Genomic DNA, 19,838 nt, shown 5'->3' with positions numbered 1-19,838 from the left:
ATGTGCTTGTCATAGCTCAAGTGTGCAGGGTAGGAGCCAGTTCCACCATGTCGGTCCTGGGTTTGAACTCAGGTCATCAGGTGTAGGCATTATTTTCTGTCCTGCCAGCCAGCTCCCAAATAACCACACAGAGACTTGTTTAAATAAAATATTCATCTGGTAGCTTGGGCTTGTTACTAAGTAGCTCTTACAACTTAAATTAACCACATTTCTTATCTATGTTCCATCTACCATGTGGCTCAGTACCTTTCCCCAGCATGGCATCTTGCCTCTCCCCATGTCTCCTGGCAACTCTGCCCTTCTTTATCCCAGGGTTCTCCCCCTGTCTGCAAGTCCTGCCTAACCCCTTCTGTCTAGTTATTGGCCATTTGACTCTTTATTAAACCAATGAGAGCAACACATCTTCACAGTGTACAAAAAGATTATTCCACAACAATCATGCTTTATGACAAACATTTTGACCAGCTGAGCCATCTCTAGAGACCAGTGCTGTGGGTTTTGATAAATGTTAACAAGCATGAACAAATATCCATAAAGTGATCAATGTCCAACTCAAAGTAACTACACTATCCTCAGACAATCCCTAACCTTTCCCCTTTCCTCCCATATGTTTAAACTTTTATTTCAAATCCCTTTTGTGCATGTATTCTCATGTGATCTTTAAAGCACTCTCAACTGTTGGAAAAAGCAAAGAGGTCTGAAACAGAAAAATCCTTTTATATGCTCTCATTGGTTTAATAAAGAGTCAGCCAGTCAATAGTGAGGCAAAAAGAGATTTTGCGGGAGACTCAGGCTGAGAGAATGTTGGGAAGAAGGAGGGCAGAGTTACCAGCCAGATTCAAAGCAAGGAGAATCTGCCATCTGAAGAAAGGTACTGCCACACGGTAGAGTGTAGATAAGAAATATGGGTTAATTTAAGTTGTAAGAGCTAGTTAGTAGCAAGCCTAAGCTATAGACCAAGCATTTATAATTAATAATAAGTCTCTGTGTGGTTATTTGTGGAGCCAGAGGTCCTGAAGAAAAACACCACCTACAGAGGCCCACTCCAAAGAGGAGACTGTTCCTCAGAAGAGCAACAGGCTTGCTCTGGCCTCTTAGCCACTAGAACCTAGACCAAGCTTGTTACAACACCTGAGCTTTCATTCTGGATCTGACACATGTTCACTGAGTGGCTCTGAGTTAATCACTTCCCTTGGCTGGTCAGCTGGTTCTCATATAAATGAGAGACAAGGTGATTCATAAGGCCATGTTTATGTCTAGCTGATTATGTCTAGCGTTTGGCATGAAGCTGATTTATCGCCAAGGAGATTTGATGAGGCTGACCAGTAGAGATGACTGGAGAAGCTGGGCCCAATCAGACTTCAGAGAAGCAGGTCTAAGCCAGGTCAATGGCAGGTCGCCCAGGAATCAGAGTGGATGCACTCAAGCGGGCAGCTCCTAAGCCTACGTCAAGTATGACAAATCCACAAAAATTTGACATCTCGTTCTGCACTGCAGTCCAAACCTAATGGGCCATGACTTGCAACTTGTGAAAAGTAGAATAAAGAACAGTACACAGGAACACGTGTGTACCGTGTATCATTATCTATCTGTGCTCTGATTTAGAGGCCAGAATGTAAAATGTATAGGTCAAAAGAGACTGGAAGCTGCCGGCCAGCAGAAACCTTTTGACATCCATATCTTATTCATACTGACCATAATTCCCATGTAGATAATTGCTTTCTTTTATATTACACCTAGTTTCTAGCCACTTTGCACGTAAACCAACTAAGGCCCAGAGAAGTAGAATGGTGAATCCATGGTTTCCCCAACTGGTGGGGGAGGGGCGGGGTTATGAAAATACTCATGGCAGCAGGAGCCTCCTGCCTTTGGTCCTATACGGAACCAAAACACTTGCCTGGTCCACACAGTCCATGCATCACACTGGAGATGATCCAGTGCAGAAGTTGCCAAGGCCCCTGACCCAGGCTGACCTCACTGAGGCTAGGCAGGATGAGGGGCTGCTCACACTCATGGGTACTTTAACCAGAGCCAGGCTCCTCTGGATTTGTCCATGAGAACAGCAGGAAGCTGGCGAGAGAAGAACAGTCACTGGCCTCCTCCGCGACCCCAGATGGTACCCATGCTCCATAGAACCAATGCCTCCCTGCTAAGATGTCCTGTCTTCTGTCTCCCACCTTCTATTTTTTTCTAGGTCTCCTGGAGACCACATTTTGCGGCTTATTTCTGCCCCCTGCTCCAAATACCCACAATCCTGGGTTGTTTGGCTCACAAACACACTAATCATTTGTCATCAACTACCTAGGTATAAAAAAGCCCTTGATTTCCCCACACAGGAGGAACCTACTTTTCCCTGGGACACACAGACCACCAGTCCCTGTCTACAAGCCTTCTCCTAGCACTGTGTCTGTTTATTCAAGGATGCCCATGGCAGAATATCCGCAGCAGTAGGAAGAAGGACGGGGAAAATGAAGGGCAAGAATTTAACCACAGCCTAGGTTTTCTCATCAGACTCTTCCTGCTGCTGCCCAGTGGTGATCCAGGCACCGTTCAAGCACCACCAAGTGTCCCGGAAGAACCCTGTGGCAGTCCTGGTGGGAACCTGCCTGCAAGCCCATTGGGTTTGTTGCCCTGGAAAGAGCCCCAGACATTTCAAGATTTTCACTGAAATGCTACCAACCAGAAAAGCCAACCCTGACTACTTTCCTCAGCTTGGTCCCAGCAGCCCTTCTCATCTTTCCTGGGTGCTCTATCCCCCTCTAACAGCCTGTTCTCCCATGGCCCCCCAGCTAGAATGCAGCATAGCAATCTTCATGCTGTTTGGGATGTTTCTCGCCCACTGAAAATCACCCCTGTACACAATTTTGGAGATCAAATGCTGTTGGGTGTGGTGGCGCAATCTTTGATCCCAGCACTCAGGAGGCAGAGGCAGGAGGATCTCTGAGCTTCTGGCCAGCCCGGTCTACATAGTGAGTTCCAGAACACGAAGAAACACTGTGTGTGTGTGTGCGTGTGTGTGTGTGTGTGTGTGTGTGTGAGAGAGAGAGAGAGAGAGAGAGAGAGAGAGAGAGAGAGAGAGAGAGAGAGAGAGAGAGAAATCCTTGGGTCCTAAAATTTCCAGAAGTAGCCAACCCACGATTTGCCCAGCACTCTTTGAGCATGCTCTCCCATTGAGTTCTAAACTATTGTCCAGATTCAATGGTGGCTGCACCAGACTCAAGCAAGCATAGCCCAGGCATTCTCCTTGGCCAGCCCAACTGAGGCTGATGGCAGTTCCCTCAACGCTGGGAATTGAGGCACTCTGGCCACAAGACATTGAACCTTCAGGGGCTCTCAGCTAACCCCTGTGGTCAAAAGCTGGTGTGTGTGTGTGTGTGTGTGTGTGTGTGTAGAGCTCAGCACGTACTGTTCATATGCTTCTTACTATCTCGGAGTTGCCCCTCATTAGAGCGGGGAAGCCAGAGCTTCACCTAAGGCTATTCACGAGACAAAGCTGGGACCCCAGAATAATTAGCTTCCTCCCTCCTTCCCTCTTGCCTGTAGTTGGACTTATGCACGTTAGGAAGGACCAAACTTCTGTGGTCCTCCCTAGGGCCTGAAAGTCAACATGGTGGGGCTCCCAGAGTGGACCCTCAGATTGGAGAGGTTGGTCATGGCATAAGAAGAGTTCAGCGAACAGACACATTAAGCCTCAGAATGGACAGCTGTAGATACGGACCTGGTCCAGAACCTCCTAAGAAAACGCCGCCGATCAGGGAATGAGTTGAAGAGACCCATGGATGAAGACAGAAAATCAGAGCAAACAGGGGGTCTGCACACGGCCAGACAAGGACAGGCAGAGGTCGTAGGCAGAAGATACGGAGGCCCAGGGTGGCAGAAGACGCTGAATCGCCCTCTGTTCTCCATGCGGCACTGAGGGGCTTTCTTCGCGGCCGTGGGAAAGTGGTGGGCGAGCGCGCACCCCGACCGCCCTGTGGACGGTAATTAGCCGGATTAGGGCGGGAGCTGCGCGGCCCCAGAGGGCCAGGCCCCAGGAACAAAAGGCCCCTTTGCCCGCTCAAACATGGGTCATGAGGTCACCAGGCAGGGTCCCCTAGGAACAGGGCAAGGGGGTGGACGCCCGCAGAATAGGTCTCTGTGCACCTGGTGGGGAGCGCACTGGCTGGGAACTCCTTAGGAGGCTGTGGCCCAGCTTGGGGTTCAGACTTGGGGGTTGGAGATAGAAGAGAAGAGAAGAAAGGAGAAACACAGATATAGAGAACAGAGGGCAGGGCCCTAAACCTCTTTAGTGATAGTCATCGCGGTGCCTGTGATTTGGCTAACAACTTTCACAGAGTGCCCAAACCACAAAAGCCACCTCATTAAGGATCTCGGAAAGGCTGTTGCCGTGCCAGACACCTGTAATCCCAGCGCTCCAGAACAGGAAGCAAGAGGACTGAGCATTGCAGACCAGCCTAGGTTACACAGTGAGACTCCGCTTCAACGTGATGCTGTCATCCCATGCATTTGACAGACACTCAAAGGGGCGCAAAGGGGTCTTGTGGAGAAGCGTCTCACACATCCACTGACAAACAGTAGGCATCCAAGTATGTGGTGGGTGGGTGGGTGACCAGGTTGGCAGGAACTGGAAATGACAGAGATACCCAGTGCCCTTGACTTACCCTCCTTGTCACCCCACATAGCCGTGCAGCTTGGGTAATGGAGGCTCCCAGCCTCTATGAGGTCTATTTCCTTCCAGGACAAGGCTGTATCAGTGTTGATTGTACTCACCGGGGGCAGTACAGGGGCACCAGAGTCAGTAGATGAGGGGAAGTGGTGAGAAATGGGGCTAATTTTGATTCTATTCCCGTGGCCCAGGAGAGCGGTTCTCCCAAAGCTCCAAGTGTGTAGCCATGGGAGAGCAACCCCCTGCCCCGGGGCAGGTGTCGGAAAAGAAAGAGCCCAGACTTTCCCTCACCACCAGATCTCTGGAACTCTATAGAGAAGCAACAGAATTTGTGGATGCTCACCCCTACAGCTGCCCACGAGTCTCTCCTCACAGGAGATGGCATTCGGGACCGACACACCTGTCCACAGCAGCAGGGAGGTGATGGCTATGGGAGAGGTGAGCAGGCGGCTATGGTGTGTGGCCCTGAGGGTTGTGAGGACTTGGGCCACGTGGGCCAGACTGGCCAGGTCTGTGCTTTCTCAATGAAAGAAGAAATCTGGCCTTTCAGGTGCCATTTCCAAGCAGGAAAGGATGGTGTAGGCCACATCAACCTAGGCAAAGTCCAGTTCTGCTTCCTTCTACTTTCTGAGAATGCCCAGGGCCCTCCCCGTAAATCTCTCTCACCCTTGTCAGTGAGGGATAGTAGGGTGTTGAAATGGGTCATGTTGGATGCCAAGCCCTGGCCAGGATTCTTGTGTCTTGGCTGAGGTTATCCCAATGCAGAGGACACTATACCTGCTCTTGGATCTGCAGGCCAGCCAGGACTCAGGCAGACAGATTCCAGACCAGCAGGATCTAGGTAACTGGGCTCATAGTCAGGGACAGAGATTCTGACTGACACCCAGCTCAGCTGAGGAAGCTTGGTGAACCGTGGAATGAGTTCTTCCTCCAGGGAGAGCATCATTGGCTTGGCAGCAGGCTTATCCACTTCCTACCCTTCCTCACATACCACCCTCCTCTCTCCTCCTCCTCTGGCTCCTCTGGGCTATCTGAAATGATTTTTTAAAAGGCAAAATGGTATTTTTCAGTAGGACCTGCCAAGGTATTCCACTAAGCAAACATGCCTCTTGCAACAGATTAGGGAAAGAGGGTTCCTGGGGCCTGGGGAGAGCAGAAGGCCGTCTTGGAGTTGGGATATGAGAGAGGCAGACAGGCAGGTAGACAGACAGAGAGAACAGGTAAAAGGAGAGACAGACAAGGGAGGCAGAGAGGGAACTGTGTCTGGAGGACACTTTCAAGGGGCTTGCATGGTGACAGTGATGACAGACTGCCAAGTCAGGCTGCTGCCGCCACAGGACCAGCACTATCTTCTTTTCAGACCTAAACTTCTCCCCTGGTAGCTATTTCCTCTAACTCAGTGGTTCTCAACCCTCCTAACGCTGTGACCCTTTAATACGGTTCCTCGTGTTGCGGTGACCCCCAACCACAAAATGATTTTCGTTGCTAATTCCTAACTGTAATTTTGCTACTGTTATGAATCATACTATAAATATCTTGTGTTTTCTGATGGTCTTAGGCGACCCCTTTGAAAGGGTCATTTCTTTGGGGGTTGAACTTTGGGGGCTGAAAACTGCTGCTCTAGCAAGAGATGGGAACAGGCCTGGGTGGGAAGGAGCTCACAGTCTCCCGACCTGGCTGGGGGAGGGAAGGACGTGGACTTTGGACTAGTAGCTAAGAGGTGATGGTGACCAAGATGTCAGAGCACTCTCCCTTCTAGGAACCTGGAGGCCAGGGAGAGAGCTTAGCTCTAGCTGGCCTCCCCCAGAGAGGAAGAAATTCCCACCCCACACTCCTATACCCCCACACCTTCACTCCCACCTGCCCTCCCCCCCCCCCCCCGCCATCCTCCCCATCCCCATCTCCCCTCAGGAAGGAGGAGGATTGTATAACTCAGCCTGAACTCTGTGAAGAAGTCTGTGACAGGCGCAGGAAAAGCTGAGTCACTGCAGCTGCAGCTGGTGTGGCCTTGGGGACTCCCCACCTCTCCAAGGCTTCCCTATTCTTCCCTTCTCTGTAGTCCCGGACACTCTCCAAAACAGCCAGATCTCTAGACATCTTGCTTTCTGTCCCCCCTGTAACCTACTAAGGTGGGGACAGGGGTTCTCCACAGAATGTCCTCTGAGAATGTGGTCAGGAGCTGCTTCTGCTCCTGATCAAATTTCTAAACTCCATTCCCAGCGAGGTCCAGAACTAGAACACATCAACAGGAGTCATCCCCCCTTTCCCTCCCCACTCCTCCACTTTATTTTGCAAACAGACAGCAGGTAGCGCAAGTTCCCAGTCTGGAAGTTCCAAGCTGGAGTCTAGCCCTTTCCTTCTCCTGAAAGGAACAATTTTATTCCATGACTCATGAATCCTGAACCCTTACCCAAACCTCTAGCTTGAAGGAAAATCACTCAGAGTGACTCCCTTCCCCCGCTCCAACTTTCACTTCATCTTCTGGGTCACAGGTATGTTCATGAGTGTTCAGTCTTAGATATCTGAGGGGACAATGTGGACACCCAAGGAGGACCCCAGAGTGCATGCAAGACAAGCTAACTGAACTCCAGCAAGCCCTTCAGATCATCCCCTACAACGGAGACCTGGGGAACAGGAGTACCAAGACTCCTAGCAGAGCTGCGAATGCCCTTCAGTTGGTAGAACTCCTGCCTAGCATGCATAAGGCCCTGTTTTCAGTTCCCACTCTGGTTTAAACCGGATGCAGTGTGCTTGGCTTTCATTTTAGCACTCAGGAGGCAGAGGCAGGAGAATCAGAAGCTCAAGTCAATCTTTAGCTACTAGCAAGTTCAAGGACAGCCTGGGCTACAGGAGACCCTGTCCAGCAGTGGACTGGAGAAACGACTCTTGGTTAAGAGTGTGTGCTCTTTTACCGGGCCAGAGTTCACTTTCCAGTACCCATGTAGTGTGTCTTCCAACTGCCTGTAACTCCAGCTTCACAGGATCTGACCTCCTCTGAGGACACTGCATTCATAAGCACAAGTTACCTGCCAAAAGACTCACACATATATACACATAATAATCCCAGCACTTGAGAGGGAGAGGCAGAAGCAGGCAGAGTTCTGTGTGTTTGGGGCTAGCCTGGTCTACAAAGTGAGTTCCAGGACAGCTAGAGGGCTACATAGTGAGACATTATTTCAAAACTAACAAGTCACACATGTAGTGCGTGTCTCTTTAACCCCAGCACACCTCTAAACAGAGATGGGAGCAGAGACAGGAGAGTACCCATCATTTGCAGCTGGATAGCCTGGTGTAACACAGCAGAATGTAACAAGAGAGACCCTGTCTCAAACTAGGACCCACACATAATGTTGTCTTCTGACCCTCACAAATGCAGCACACTCTTGGAGGCACAGAGAGAGAGACAGAGACAGAGAGAACAGATGCTCACAGGGACTGGTTACTCCCATGCTGACTCTGCCCAAATGTCGGTCATCTCTGGGCATATTAAAGGAAGTTTTATTTTTTGTCCATGTTGTTTTATATAATATTGGGAATTGAAACCAAGTTCTCGAACATGTCAGGCAAACACACTGTCACTGATTTATATTCCCATAACCCTCTTCCCCACCTCCATTTTTTAAAATACTTTTTAGTTTGAGACAGGGTCTCACTAAAGTTACCCAGGCTGGTTTTCAAGTAACTCTATTGTTCATATAGTCCTTGAATTTGCAATCCTCCTGCCTCAACTTCCTGGGTAGCTGGGAGTGCAGGTGCATGCCTCCAGGCCTGACTTATATTCATTTCTTATCCATCTTCTGGACACCCACATCCAAAGCCTTTGGGTCTTGCTGAAGAATTGGAGTACTGAACTCCTCACTCCCCGCCCCAGGGAGACTCTACAAAATGTGGCCCCAGAACAAGCATTTTGAGTAGAGTCGAACATGATTGTGGAAGCACTCTTGGGTCTCCTTCCCATGCTAAACCCTCCTAGCCGGGCCGACACCTGGCAAAAACAAACAACAACAACAAAACCAACAACTCTCCCTGCCAGAAACCTCACTCTCCCAACTTCCTTCCCGTGGGCGAAGACCCTGCTCCTATAAATGGCCTTGTCAGAGAAGATTTCTCAGAGCATAAAGACAAGCTAGCTTATAGCAAAATTGCATTGGGGGCACTGGGTGAGGACACAGGCTGAACTTCCCAGACAAAGAACAAGGCTTAATCATATTGCCCAAGGGCTATGATCCAGCTCTGCCCAAAGCCTTGAAGAGACTGAGAAATAAGCCATTTGTTCCTCTCTGGCGTGGGAAGAGCCCTGGTTGGAGAGGCAGCCTGGTTAGAGTGTAAGTCCCTACTTAGGCCTCATCAGCTGTATGACCTTGAACACCGACTCTGTCTTCTCTAAGGCTCACCAGCCCTCACCCCCCCCACCACACACACACACAGGGAGCATTCCTCACGCAGCTGCTGTGAAGAGTAGCTGCAATAATGTGAGGGACGCTCTAGGCTGCTTGTTGAATGTGTGGGTGGCTAAGTGGAAAAGCGTGGAAGGAGCCTGGGGAGATGGCTCGCCAGTTAAGAATGCTCGATGCTTTTGCAGAGGACCCCAGTTTGGCTCACAGCACCCACACGGCAGTTCGCTATAGTCCCAGTAGTGATCCAGTGTCCTCTTCTGGCCTCCAAGGGTACCAGGTATGCATGTAAGACACAAACATGTGGGCACTCACACATACCACAAAATAAAAATTTAAAAAGCAGATGGATGGATGGATGGGTGGGTGGGTGGCTGGATGAGGGGGTGGAGGGGTGGAGGTGTGGGGGTGAGAGTAGGAAGGTGGGAGGTTGGGGGACAGGCCATTTCACCTTTCTTGCAAGCAATCAGCGTGTGTCTCTGAATCGATTCTCTGACATCTAGCAGACGTTCCAATTTGAGGCACACATCAAATCTCCTAGTGAAAACTTCATTTCTTTCCCTGTTGCTGTTGCCCCAATGTTCCTCTCTTAGCACCATGCTGATGTCAAGGCATTCTTGTCTGGGACCAGGATTCCCCCGTGCAGAGTACACATCTATCAGAACACAGCAGCAAATTACTGGCTGAGCTCAGGACACCTTTCTGGCCAGCATCAAGGCACAGGCCTGTCTCTGGGACTTGTAGAGGAAAGTCAGCTGTATGGGTGAGGCGCAGATCTGGGGTCTTAGGAGTCAGAGTCCAGGAAGAAAAAGAGAGGAGACACTTAGCCAGTGGTCATTGCTAAGCATGAGAAAACACTTCTAAAGGGGAGACTTCTCCGTCCTCAAGAACAGGTGGATTTGGAGTATCAGAGTTGGAAGAGAAGCATGCGAGGAGAGGACACCACCTATGCAAGGGCAGAAAGGGTGGAATGGAATAATTTTTGGTTGTTGGTTTCTGGTTTTTGAGACTGGGTTTCTCTGTCCTAGAACTCACTCTGTAGACCAGGCTGGCCTGGCACTTGGAGATCCACTGCCTCTGCCTCCTGAGTGTGAGATTAAATGTGCACTCCAGCACTGCCCAGCATCAGGTAGGAGTACAGGGTAGGGAAAGTGGATGAGAAGAGGCATGTCTTGGGGAGGCTATGGCAAAAGGTAGAAAATGTAAAACCAAGATTTTCTAGATGAGAACTCAGAGATAGGATCCAAGGTCCAGGTCTGGTCTCTCACACTCCCTTCAAGTCTCTAACCACAGTCTCTTTCTGATCCCCCTCTCCCCTTTCCCAGCAGACATTGCTGAGCTTTAGGCTGAGTGGAAGGGGTTATTCACTGGGTCTCCAAAAATTCAGAGCATCATGGTGAGCTGTGCTTTTTGGCAGCTATCAGTATTTATAAAGTTGTATAAACCATCACTAGTTAGAAAGGAAAAATGGAGAAACACAGACCTTGGACACCCAGTCTGGACTCTACTAGAATCTGTGTTAAGGGTGAGATGCTCCCAGAGCCCAGACACAGGCAATTTCTTTGGCCACAGAATCCCTTACTTCCTGCAGTCTGCAAGCGGCAGGGCTCTCCTCCTCTGCATTTTCCCCAGCTACTCCAAGCCACACAGCTCGCCGCCAGCCCGCCAGCCAGCGGGTCTTATTTCAATGGAATGTTGGCATCAAACTCGAGATCGGAAATGAACTCATTATCTGATTATTTTTATTTATGAAAATATAACTGCTCTGGGAGAGAGGCCTTTCTTGAAAAGTTCTCTGAGTGGATGAGTAATTCTCTCCCTTTTGCCGGCGTACAGATACGCACACATCAAGAGCTTCAACTGTTCAGAGCCCTCTTTGTACACGCACATGGGTACTCCTACACACACAGAGAGAGATGCATGCATGCACACACACACATGCACACACACATGCACACACACACACACAGAGGTACGGGGAAGAAAGCAGCTGCATGCTCCAGCAAGAGGCTATCATCAGATGTACAGATATCATGTGGAGATGTGTTCTGGCATACAATAACCTCCTCTGAGGTCAAGGACTTTGTCTCATTTATCCACTGTGGAAACCCCAGTGGTACATAATAGGCAATTAGTAAATACTTGCAGAATGAATGAACAAATAGCTAAGTAATAGATGCTTATATACACAGAGACATTATTCAGACACGCACTTACAGACATGCACGCCCAGCCTCTCTCCCTTCCAGGAACAAAGCCAGAGGATCCCTAATTCTACAGCCCGGAGTCTTCACACCACTAACACAGCTGTTATGAATTTAGAATGAACCATCCGGAATCTTCCAGTAAAGATGTCCACTGTCAGTTGCTAGGAGGCCAAGGTAGTGCTTCCCCTGACCCACTAAACTTTCCCTACAACTTCAAAGTCAACACAGAACCTCCCAACATAAGACCAAATAGTCTTACCAAGAAAGCCTGAGGGGAAGGTTACTAAAGGCAAACTATTTTTTCAGGAATGTTCTCAAGAGCTGCCCCCTCTTACCCATGCATGGCTGGCTCACGGGCAGGTCTTGTTATGGGGTCTTAGGCAATATCAGCCTCCCCCTGCCCCAGACTCAGGCTCACTCCCCTACTCATCCAGCTCACGTTATGACCCAGGCTTTTCATGGCTTATGACTTTCTCCCTGGGAGCAGACTGGACCAGATGCAGAGCAGGAGGCCAGGCATGGGAGAGCAGCCTGTAAAACAGTTGCCTGGAGGCTAATCTGCAGGCAGAGCACCCATCTACTCCAGGACAGCACCTCTGGCTATCCCTAGGTGCCTCCCCAAGGGTCAGCCTGCTGTGGCCTAAGGTGACATCCCTGTCGGCCACATGACTTCAGACAGGTCATATGACTTCAGACAGGAGTCACATGACTTCAGACAGGTCAGTGGTTCTGGAGCTCCACGTGCCTTCATACCTTGGACAGTTTCGTCTTTCTGTCTAGGGTGCTTCCCCATCCTAGACCCCACTGCTCTCTGACCCTCTTTCCATCCCAGAAATGATGAAAGAAGTCACAGCTTCTCCTAGCGCATCTCAAGCCCTGTCTCGTGGCCCCTTAAAAAGACACAAGTGCTCTGGCCTTGCCACCCAGTTCTTCACCTCCAACAATGTAAAGTCGCTACCTGACCCACCAAAAGCTGTATCTGGTGGACACTGAGGACAGGGCCAACTTGTTTTGCTAAAACCATCTAGTCCCGAGCCAAGCCAGCATGAAGGATTCTGTTCCACGAATCCTGTACCCTAGAGAAACAAATGTGCATGTCCGGGAGTAGCTGTGGAGACACATGTTTTTATCATGAGGCTCAAACTGGAGCAACCCAAATACCTGTGCACAGTGGGTGGTTAAGCCAACTGCGATGCTCTCATAAACTCGAACATGGTGATTAAAACAACAAAATACATCAGCGTGAGTCTCTAAGGCATTGTGTTGGATGAAATAAACCACACACAAAGCACCATCTGATACCATTTGTATGAAGGTCAACAACCTATGATGGTAAAAGTCAGACTCTAGGGTGGTCTTCTCTGGAGAGGAGCACGGGGTGGGGGGTGGTCTTGAAACATGTGATGCCTTGGTCTGTGGTTACACGGGCAGAGACACATGAATGACAACCTAGCCAGATGTGAAGAGATGTTCAATAAGCTCAATTGTGTGTAAATTATCATGAAGAATGGACCCAAGTCACAGAGGATCTAAGCAAACAGAAAGGAGTCAAGGGAAAGAAAAACAGGGTAGGGAAGAGAGCTAGAGAAGTAAGATCCAGAGCAGGTCAGGCTAGCAAAGCTGAGTGGCTTCACCAGGGAGGGGCAGCCAGAAGTACAAGGACCTAGTCAAATCCCTTCAGTGGCTCTCCTGCACAGGGCTGACATCTCGGGATTAGGAGCCATAATGTTAAGTGCATACTGTCTGTACCACCCCTCCCTTTATTCTCCCTCCTACAGTTATAGAACAAAGAAAAGACTGAACCCCATATCTGTCTTTTTTGTTCCAAGTGATAGCCAAACTCAATTTGCCCAAATGAGTTTGAATTTAAAAAAAAAAAAAAAGGTAAAGAAGGGTTTGAGGGTCTGACTTGGCTGGTGGAGAACTTGCCTGGGATGTACAGAGACTTGGGTTTGATTTCAAGCACCACATAAACCAGGCACGGGGAAGTATGCTGTAACTTCAGCACTCGAGAGGTGGAGACAAGAAAATAAGCTGTCTGGGTAGTAGTGGCTAATGCCTTTAATCCCAGCACTTGAGAGACAGAGGCAGACTGATCTCTGTGAGTTCAAGGCCAGCCTGGACTACTAGAGCTAGTTCCAGGATAGGCTCCAAAGCTACAGAGAAACCCTGTCTTGAGAAACAAACAAAAATGAAAGAAAGAAAGAAAGAAAGAAAGAAAGAAAGAAAGAAAGAAAGAAAGAAGAAAAAAGAAGGGAAGGAAGGAAGGAAGGAAGGAAGGAAGGAAGGAAGGAAGGAAGGAAGGAAGGAAGGAAGAAAGAAGCTCAACAAGGTGTAGCAGTTAAGAGCACTTGCTGTTCTTGCGAGCACCTGAGTGTGCAGTTAGCAACCATCTCTAACTCCACATGCCGAGGATCAGATTCCCTCTTCTAGCCTCCTCAAGCACTGCACACACATGGAACACAGACATACATGCAGACAAGATACTCACACACATAAGATAAAGATTGTTAAAATGTTTAAAAAGAAGTTCAAGATCATCCTAAGCTTCATAGTGAGTTTGAAGCCAGCCTGAGCTATCCAAGACCCTGCTAACTATAGATGATAGATGATGATAGATAGATAGATAGATAGATAGATAGATAGATAGATAGATAGATAGATAGATCAACATAAGGAGGGAATGTGTGCTTTGTTTCTAACTAGACTCCTGGGCAATCTGTAATTAGAGAATATTCTAGAAAACTGAAGGCATCATTCCATTCTCTGATCTCTGAGGAAGGTAGTTTGTGGGCTGTAAATGGAAGAACAAGTGTCTAGGTGTTTGTCTCCTGTGTACACTGTTTGCTTACTTTGGGGTTCTCTGACCGTCTGCACACACTTTGGCTGCTCCTCATCCCGACCTGCTCTTGTTCAGCATCCCTGACCCATTCCATCATAACCTAGGCTTCTCACTGTCTCTCGACTTCCTTGCTTTGGTCCTTGAGTCTGAGTAACCTTTCTACAACAATATGGAGAGATCAAATGCCTGTCCTTGTTAGATTTTTTTTTTTTAAGAACCCAGAGAAAGTGAAGTCAAACTTGAGGCATTGTTTTCAAGTATCCAGGCGGTCAACTCTAAATCTGATCTCGCTGTTCATCCTAAAGTGTGGCCATGGCTAACGGTAGGCTACCAGCTCATAACCAGAAAGCTGGAGTTCAATGGAGGGCTCTCTGTACCTGTATGAACTTGCCAAGCTATGGGAGACCGCAAACACATCTTCCACATGGTCATCCCTGAAATGATGGAGGACACTGAAACCAACGTCAGGGCCCTGGGACTCTACAACCAGACTCAGGCTTGTCCTCCTCCTGGACAGGCCCTGTTCCAGCCAGGCTGGTCTATCACATGAAGCCTTCAGTAAGCCACTCCCATGCCTGCCTCTCCCCGCCCCACCCAGCACAGACCTTTGTTACATACAACCAACCCTGGTGCCAGGTGAGTCAGTTTCCCCAAGGAGCTGCCCATCTTTGCTCATTCCCCAGGTGAAGAAATCTGGGTTGGGAAATCAGCTGGCGTCCCTGAAAGTGCACAGCTGGTAATCAGTGGCGTCAGGATTTGAACCCAGCAGCCACCTGCTCTACCAACTCCTAACTAGTCCTGCTCTGTAGCCTGCTGTAGCGGCTCCCACTCCCTGCAGTATTGACCTAGATACAAGCTGAGGGCCTGGAGACCTGAGCTCATGATCCCAGACCCTTCCCTGCCTGAGGAGACTCTCAAGCCCCTAACAGCCCCCCTGTCCCCTCATCCACACCATCCAAATGGGCTGGCATAGGATGAGGCCTTCATTGCTGCTCACACAAGTTCTTGAGGGCATTAAAACCACCATACGCTCTACACATGGCCCAGTCTGGAGCTAGCCACATGTATGAGGGAAGGTAAGCATTCACGGTACCTGCTCCAAAGAGAGCCATGGGACCAAGGGAGCTAATGTCACAGCCCTGCCTCTTTGCAGTAGCAGCCAACTCTGAGGACACCGAAGGTCACAGCTCCTGCTCTGCTGGCTCACTCTGAACTCCCACCCTGCCATTCCCACTACATGCTTCTACTGTACCCTTGAGTGTACCCTAGCAGAGTCTCTGGATCTCAGACACAAGTTTTCTTTCCCCCTTTAGATTGCAAGTTCCCTAGGAACCACAGCCGGGTCTCTCTGGAAGCCCCTGTCACAGGCTGCTTCCCCATCAGGCCTTCAAACCACCCTGAAATGAATGGGATTTGGTTTAGAGGCTTCAATGTTACAACTTTAATATTTGGCTTTCATAGAGGAGGAGAAGGAGCAGTATGAGGGCGCGGCTACGGAATGGAGACAAATGTATGCCAACCACTATGCAATGATATGCAGATGTGCACGCTGGATCTGTGCAAAGGAGTCCCGTGACTTCACTGTTCTGGTTCTGGCGGGCTTTGCCCTCTGAGGAAGTCTGTGTCTCCTGGAGACTTTACAAGACGGCCACCGCACGGCATCCTGGCACCAGTAGAAACCATTGGGGAGCCATGTCTTCTGGACACTCTGCGAAGTTGCTCCCGCCCACCAGGTCAGATGATCTGAGACAGAGGCTGAGGACAGAGGCCTGCCTTGAATGAGGACTTGGGCATGGTCAGAGCTGGGTCTTCTGAGTTCTAGAGACAGTTCTTGGGCAAAGTAAAGACCATTCCTCGGCTCCTTCTAGGTTTTCAGTAACTGCCAGCACTATGCCATGCTGCCCACCAGTCCTGTGCCCTGAGAGGGCAATGGGCCATAACAGCCAGAATAGCCAGGGGCTTTCCAACACTAATGACCACCATATGTGGGGCACCCTATCTGTCCAGGTACTTCAGTGTGTTGTATCATCTCATCCTCAGCAGATCTAGGCAGTACTGGTAGGATTCCCACTTAATTATGAAGATGTAGAGGCCACGGTCACTCAGCCTGCTGGCACTGGACTCCAGGTTTCAGCCTGACTGGTTATGGTGGCTTAAATCCTTCTAAGGTCAAGGGCTCAAGAGGCTGAGGCAAATGACTTGCTGTGATGGACTACGTAGTGATTTCCTAGTCAAACTGAGCTATAGAGTGAGACCCTGTCTCAAAAACCAAAGAAGCTGGGCTGATATGATGGCTCTAGAGGTAAAAGCACTTGTCACCAAACCTGACAGCCCAAGTTTAATTCCCAGGACCCACAAGGTAGGAGAGAACCGATTCTTCTCGGTTTGTCCCCTGGCCTCTCTCTATACACACACACACACACACACACACACACACACACACACACACGCTACTTTAAAAACCACACCAAACCTGTCACACTCCAAAAATGGTCCTCTTTACTACTACTTGCCTCTCATGAGTCCCTCGACAGACACTAGACACACAGTCCCAATGGCAGCCCACCAGGGAGGGAGCCAAGTTTGGTGCAGGGACTGGAGAACCCTCCATGTGAGATCAGTTGGCAAGCATGAAAGGGCCCATCCTCTAGCCTAGACTCTCCACTAAATCCAGGCATTAGAGCCTCATTCCTTTGGAACAAGCTATTGCTTTCTGTGCACTCCTATATTAAAACAGAAATCCTACTGTAAGACAAGAGACCCAGGTCAGCAGGGGGTTCCTGGTGCCTGCAGCAGACAGCACAGTAACATGTACACAGAGAGGTCTGGGGCGTAGCAGGCGAGCTGAGTCATCATTTAGCAATCTTGTGGCTTGAAACAATGTTGTGGGAGACAACGATCTTCCCAGGGCACCTTGTCCTACCTCACTTTTCATACCCAAGAGAGACCAGTTGAATATTAGTTATTCTATAGCTTTCTATAGGTGGGTGGTCCTAAGGCGGGGACACAAACCAGGATCTTTATCCCACTGTGCTGTCAAGGACACTAAAGTTCAAGGAGATTGTAGTTCAGAACTGAGAATGGATCTGGATGAAACCAGTTCACTTGAAGATGAAGGCTACTTCTTCAGAGTCATGGTAGGTAGAAGGAGAGAGAGGGAGGACAGGAGCCAAGTGGAAAGCCCCGGCGCCTGGGAATCTTCAAGCGGCATTGCAAGGCAGTTCACCAGCGGGGTTCCCACAGTGGCAGGTGGGCACCAAGCAGGCCAGGCCGGATAGGGCTGCCACCAACACGAGTAGGGGTAGGGATGCCAGCTCTCACCAGCCAGCCGGCCTGCCAGCTGGGGAAGCTTAATTAGAATTCCTCAGCCCTCCAACCCATTTCCTTCCTGGCATACAGGACAGCTAATGGCTTCTGTCGCCTGCTGCCAGGGTGAGATAGGCCGGGCTGGCTGCTCCAGGCTGAGTTGGGGGTGGGAGTGACCTCAAATGAGCCCAGAATCATTCTTCTCTCCTATCTTGGAGTAGGGAGAAGCCCCTACTGTGACATAGTGTTTCCCCAGGTCAACAGCCCACCTGCCTGCCTGTCTGTCCGGCCCCCTCACCCCCGCCAGGGCCCAGGGGTTGTTGAGTGTGGACAGACAGACACAGGCTGTGGGAAGCACCAGTGATTAATGGGTGATGAAAAGCAGACTCCGGCAAGATGGGGGTGGAGTCAGAGGAGCAGAGAGAGGCTGTCTGTTTCAGACTTGGTTCAGCTCTGAGCCCAGAATTGGGGGTGGGGGCCACAGCTGAGGGCAATGCCTGGCCCTGGCCTCCGAGTCCCAACCTGAAGAAAAGATTCCACTGTGGACATGAACCAGCACAACTCAGACTTGGCCCTCAGGGGAACCCAGGGAGGAAGCAGCTTTGCTCCCAACCCCCAGGGACATGTAGTTACCCTTAAATACCCTCTTTACCTTTAAATGCCTCCTCCAGTGGTAAAAGGCTAAAAGAGCAGCCACACACACCCCCACCCTTCATCCTTCTCACAAGGGACCAGATGCCCGCCCCACTCAACCTTCACTCTCCAAATACACGACAACTCTCGGGGTTTACTGGCAACCCTAAACTCTGTCCCTGGGATCTACCTAGCCCAGCCTTCAACTTGGAAACTAGGGAAAGCATAAATAAAGTGAATTCCCCGCCAGAGAGAGACTTTGACAGCAAAAACTGCATCTGAGACTGTATTTAGGCTAAGGATAGACAGTCAAGACGGCAGAAACCAAAGGCAAGAGCAAGGCCCTACAGGGGATCCCTGAAGCCTTACCTTCCTCTCCTATACCTCGATATGTCACATAGACCCACCTGTCCCAGTGTGTAGGACACTAGCGTCAGCCCTGGGTAACCCTTTGTACTATGAGAGTCTTCCAGGGCTTTCTCCCCAGGTCCAATCCAAGGGTCTTGGGATCATGTCAGAGGCCTAAAAGAAGGAACCAGCTACAGATAGAAGAAGCGGCTTTGGGGGAGCCGGGGAAGACGACAGAGGCACAAGCTGACTCTACAATTTGCTTATGACTGACCAGGCCTGCCTCTCGTGAGAACAAAAAAAGTATTGTCTGCTTGTCAAAAAACTAAATGTCCCTGAGTGGTGGTACAGACCACAATCCCAGCACTCAGGAGGCCGAGGTAGGAAGCATAGTGACAGGCTAGCCTGGGATACTTAGCAAAAGCCTGTCAGAACGAAAACAAAACAAAACCCGGGGTGATCAAGGCAGAGGGTGAGGCCTGCCATCTTCTTGCCTGCCAGGCAGTTCTGTGTGCCTGTTGGCTCGTGTGTCTCTGGAACCGTCTGTCTGGAGACAACCACGCGACCTCCTCCAGAGGAAAACTGCAGGGGGAGGTGCTGCCAAGTGCGGCCAACCCAAACCCTCTTTCTGAATCCACACCCTGCTCGGAGCTGCGGGGAGAGAAACTCTTCACCATCTGGGACGTGTTAGAGAGTTCCAGAAAGGGTTTGACATGGGAATGAGAAAACCTTTATTAGAGCCTTCCAATCAGGAAAACAGAGACATAAACTGCTCCCTTGCAAATAATCCTGGATTCCCAGGAGACACCTGACCACATACCCAGCAGTTTGTTAAGGATGCAGGCACACAATTTTTTTATTATTTTTCGTGTGTGTGAGAGGGCAGGGGTGGGGGCGGGGGGAATCTACAACACTTGTGAAGAGGTCAGAGGACAACCTGTGGAAGTCAGTTCTCTCCTCCCACCACACCATTCCAGGGATCGAACTCCAAGAGTCGGGCATGGCAGCATCGGCCTTTTCCCTCTGAGCATCCTCCCTGGCCCAAGCTCAGGATTATAAACATCACCTGTCCTGCCCAATCAGATAACTCTTTGAGCCAGGGTGGAGGAGGGGTGAACTTTACAGCGCTTTGGATCACAGTTCCTGTCTCTTGCCTTCACAGAGCCCAGACTTGTCATCTGAGAGGAAGGGGGAGGCTGAGGTCACTACCCTTCTCCTGTTTCTATTCAGAGCCCTGCGCTCCCCCCTAGCCCCAGGGACATAGCTGGGTTGGGGCAGACTTGTACCCTGTAGGCTGTGGTCTGGGAGCAGCTGCAGGGTGGTTCTTAAAAAGGGGACTCTGAGGTGCTGAGGGCCTCACACCTTGGGGCAGGGGACAAGGCACCCTTGCCTAGAGCCAGTGGTCGTGGCTCATCTGTGGTAGAGTGTTGGTGATACAAAGC

Source organism: Chionomys nivalis, chromosome 1, assembly GCF_950005125.1.
Source record: "Chionomys nivalis chromosome 1, mChiNiv1.1, whole genome shotgun sequence".
Classification (NCBI taxonomy): Eukaryota; Metazoa; Chordata; class Mammalia; order Rodentia; family Cricetidae; genus Chionomys; species Chionomys nivalis.
This window is presented reverse-complemented; position numbering follows the sequence as displayed.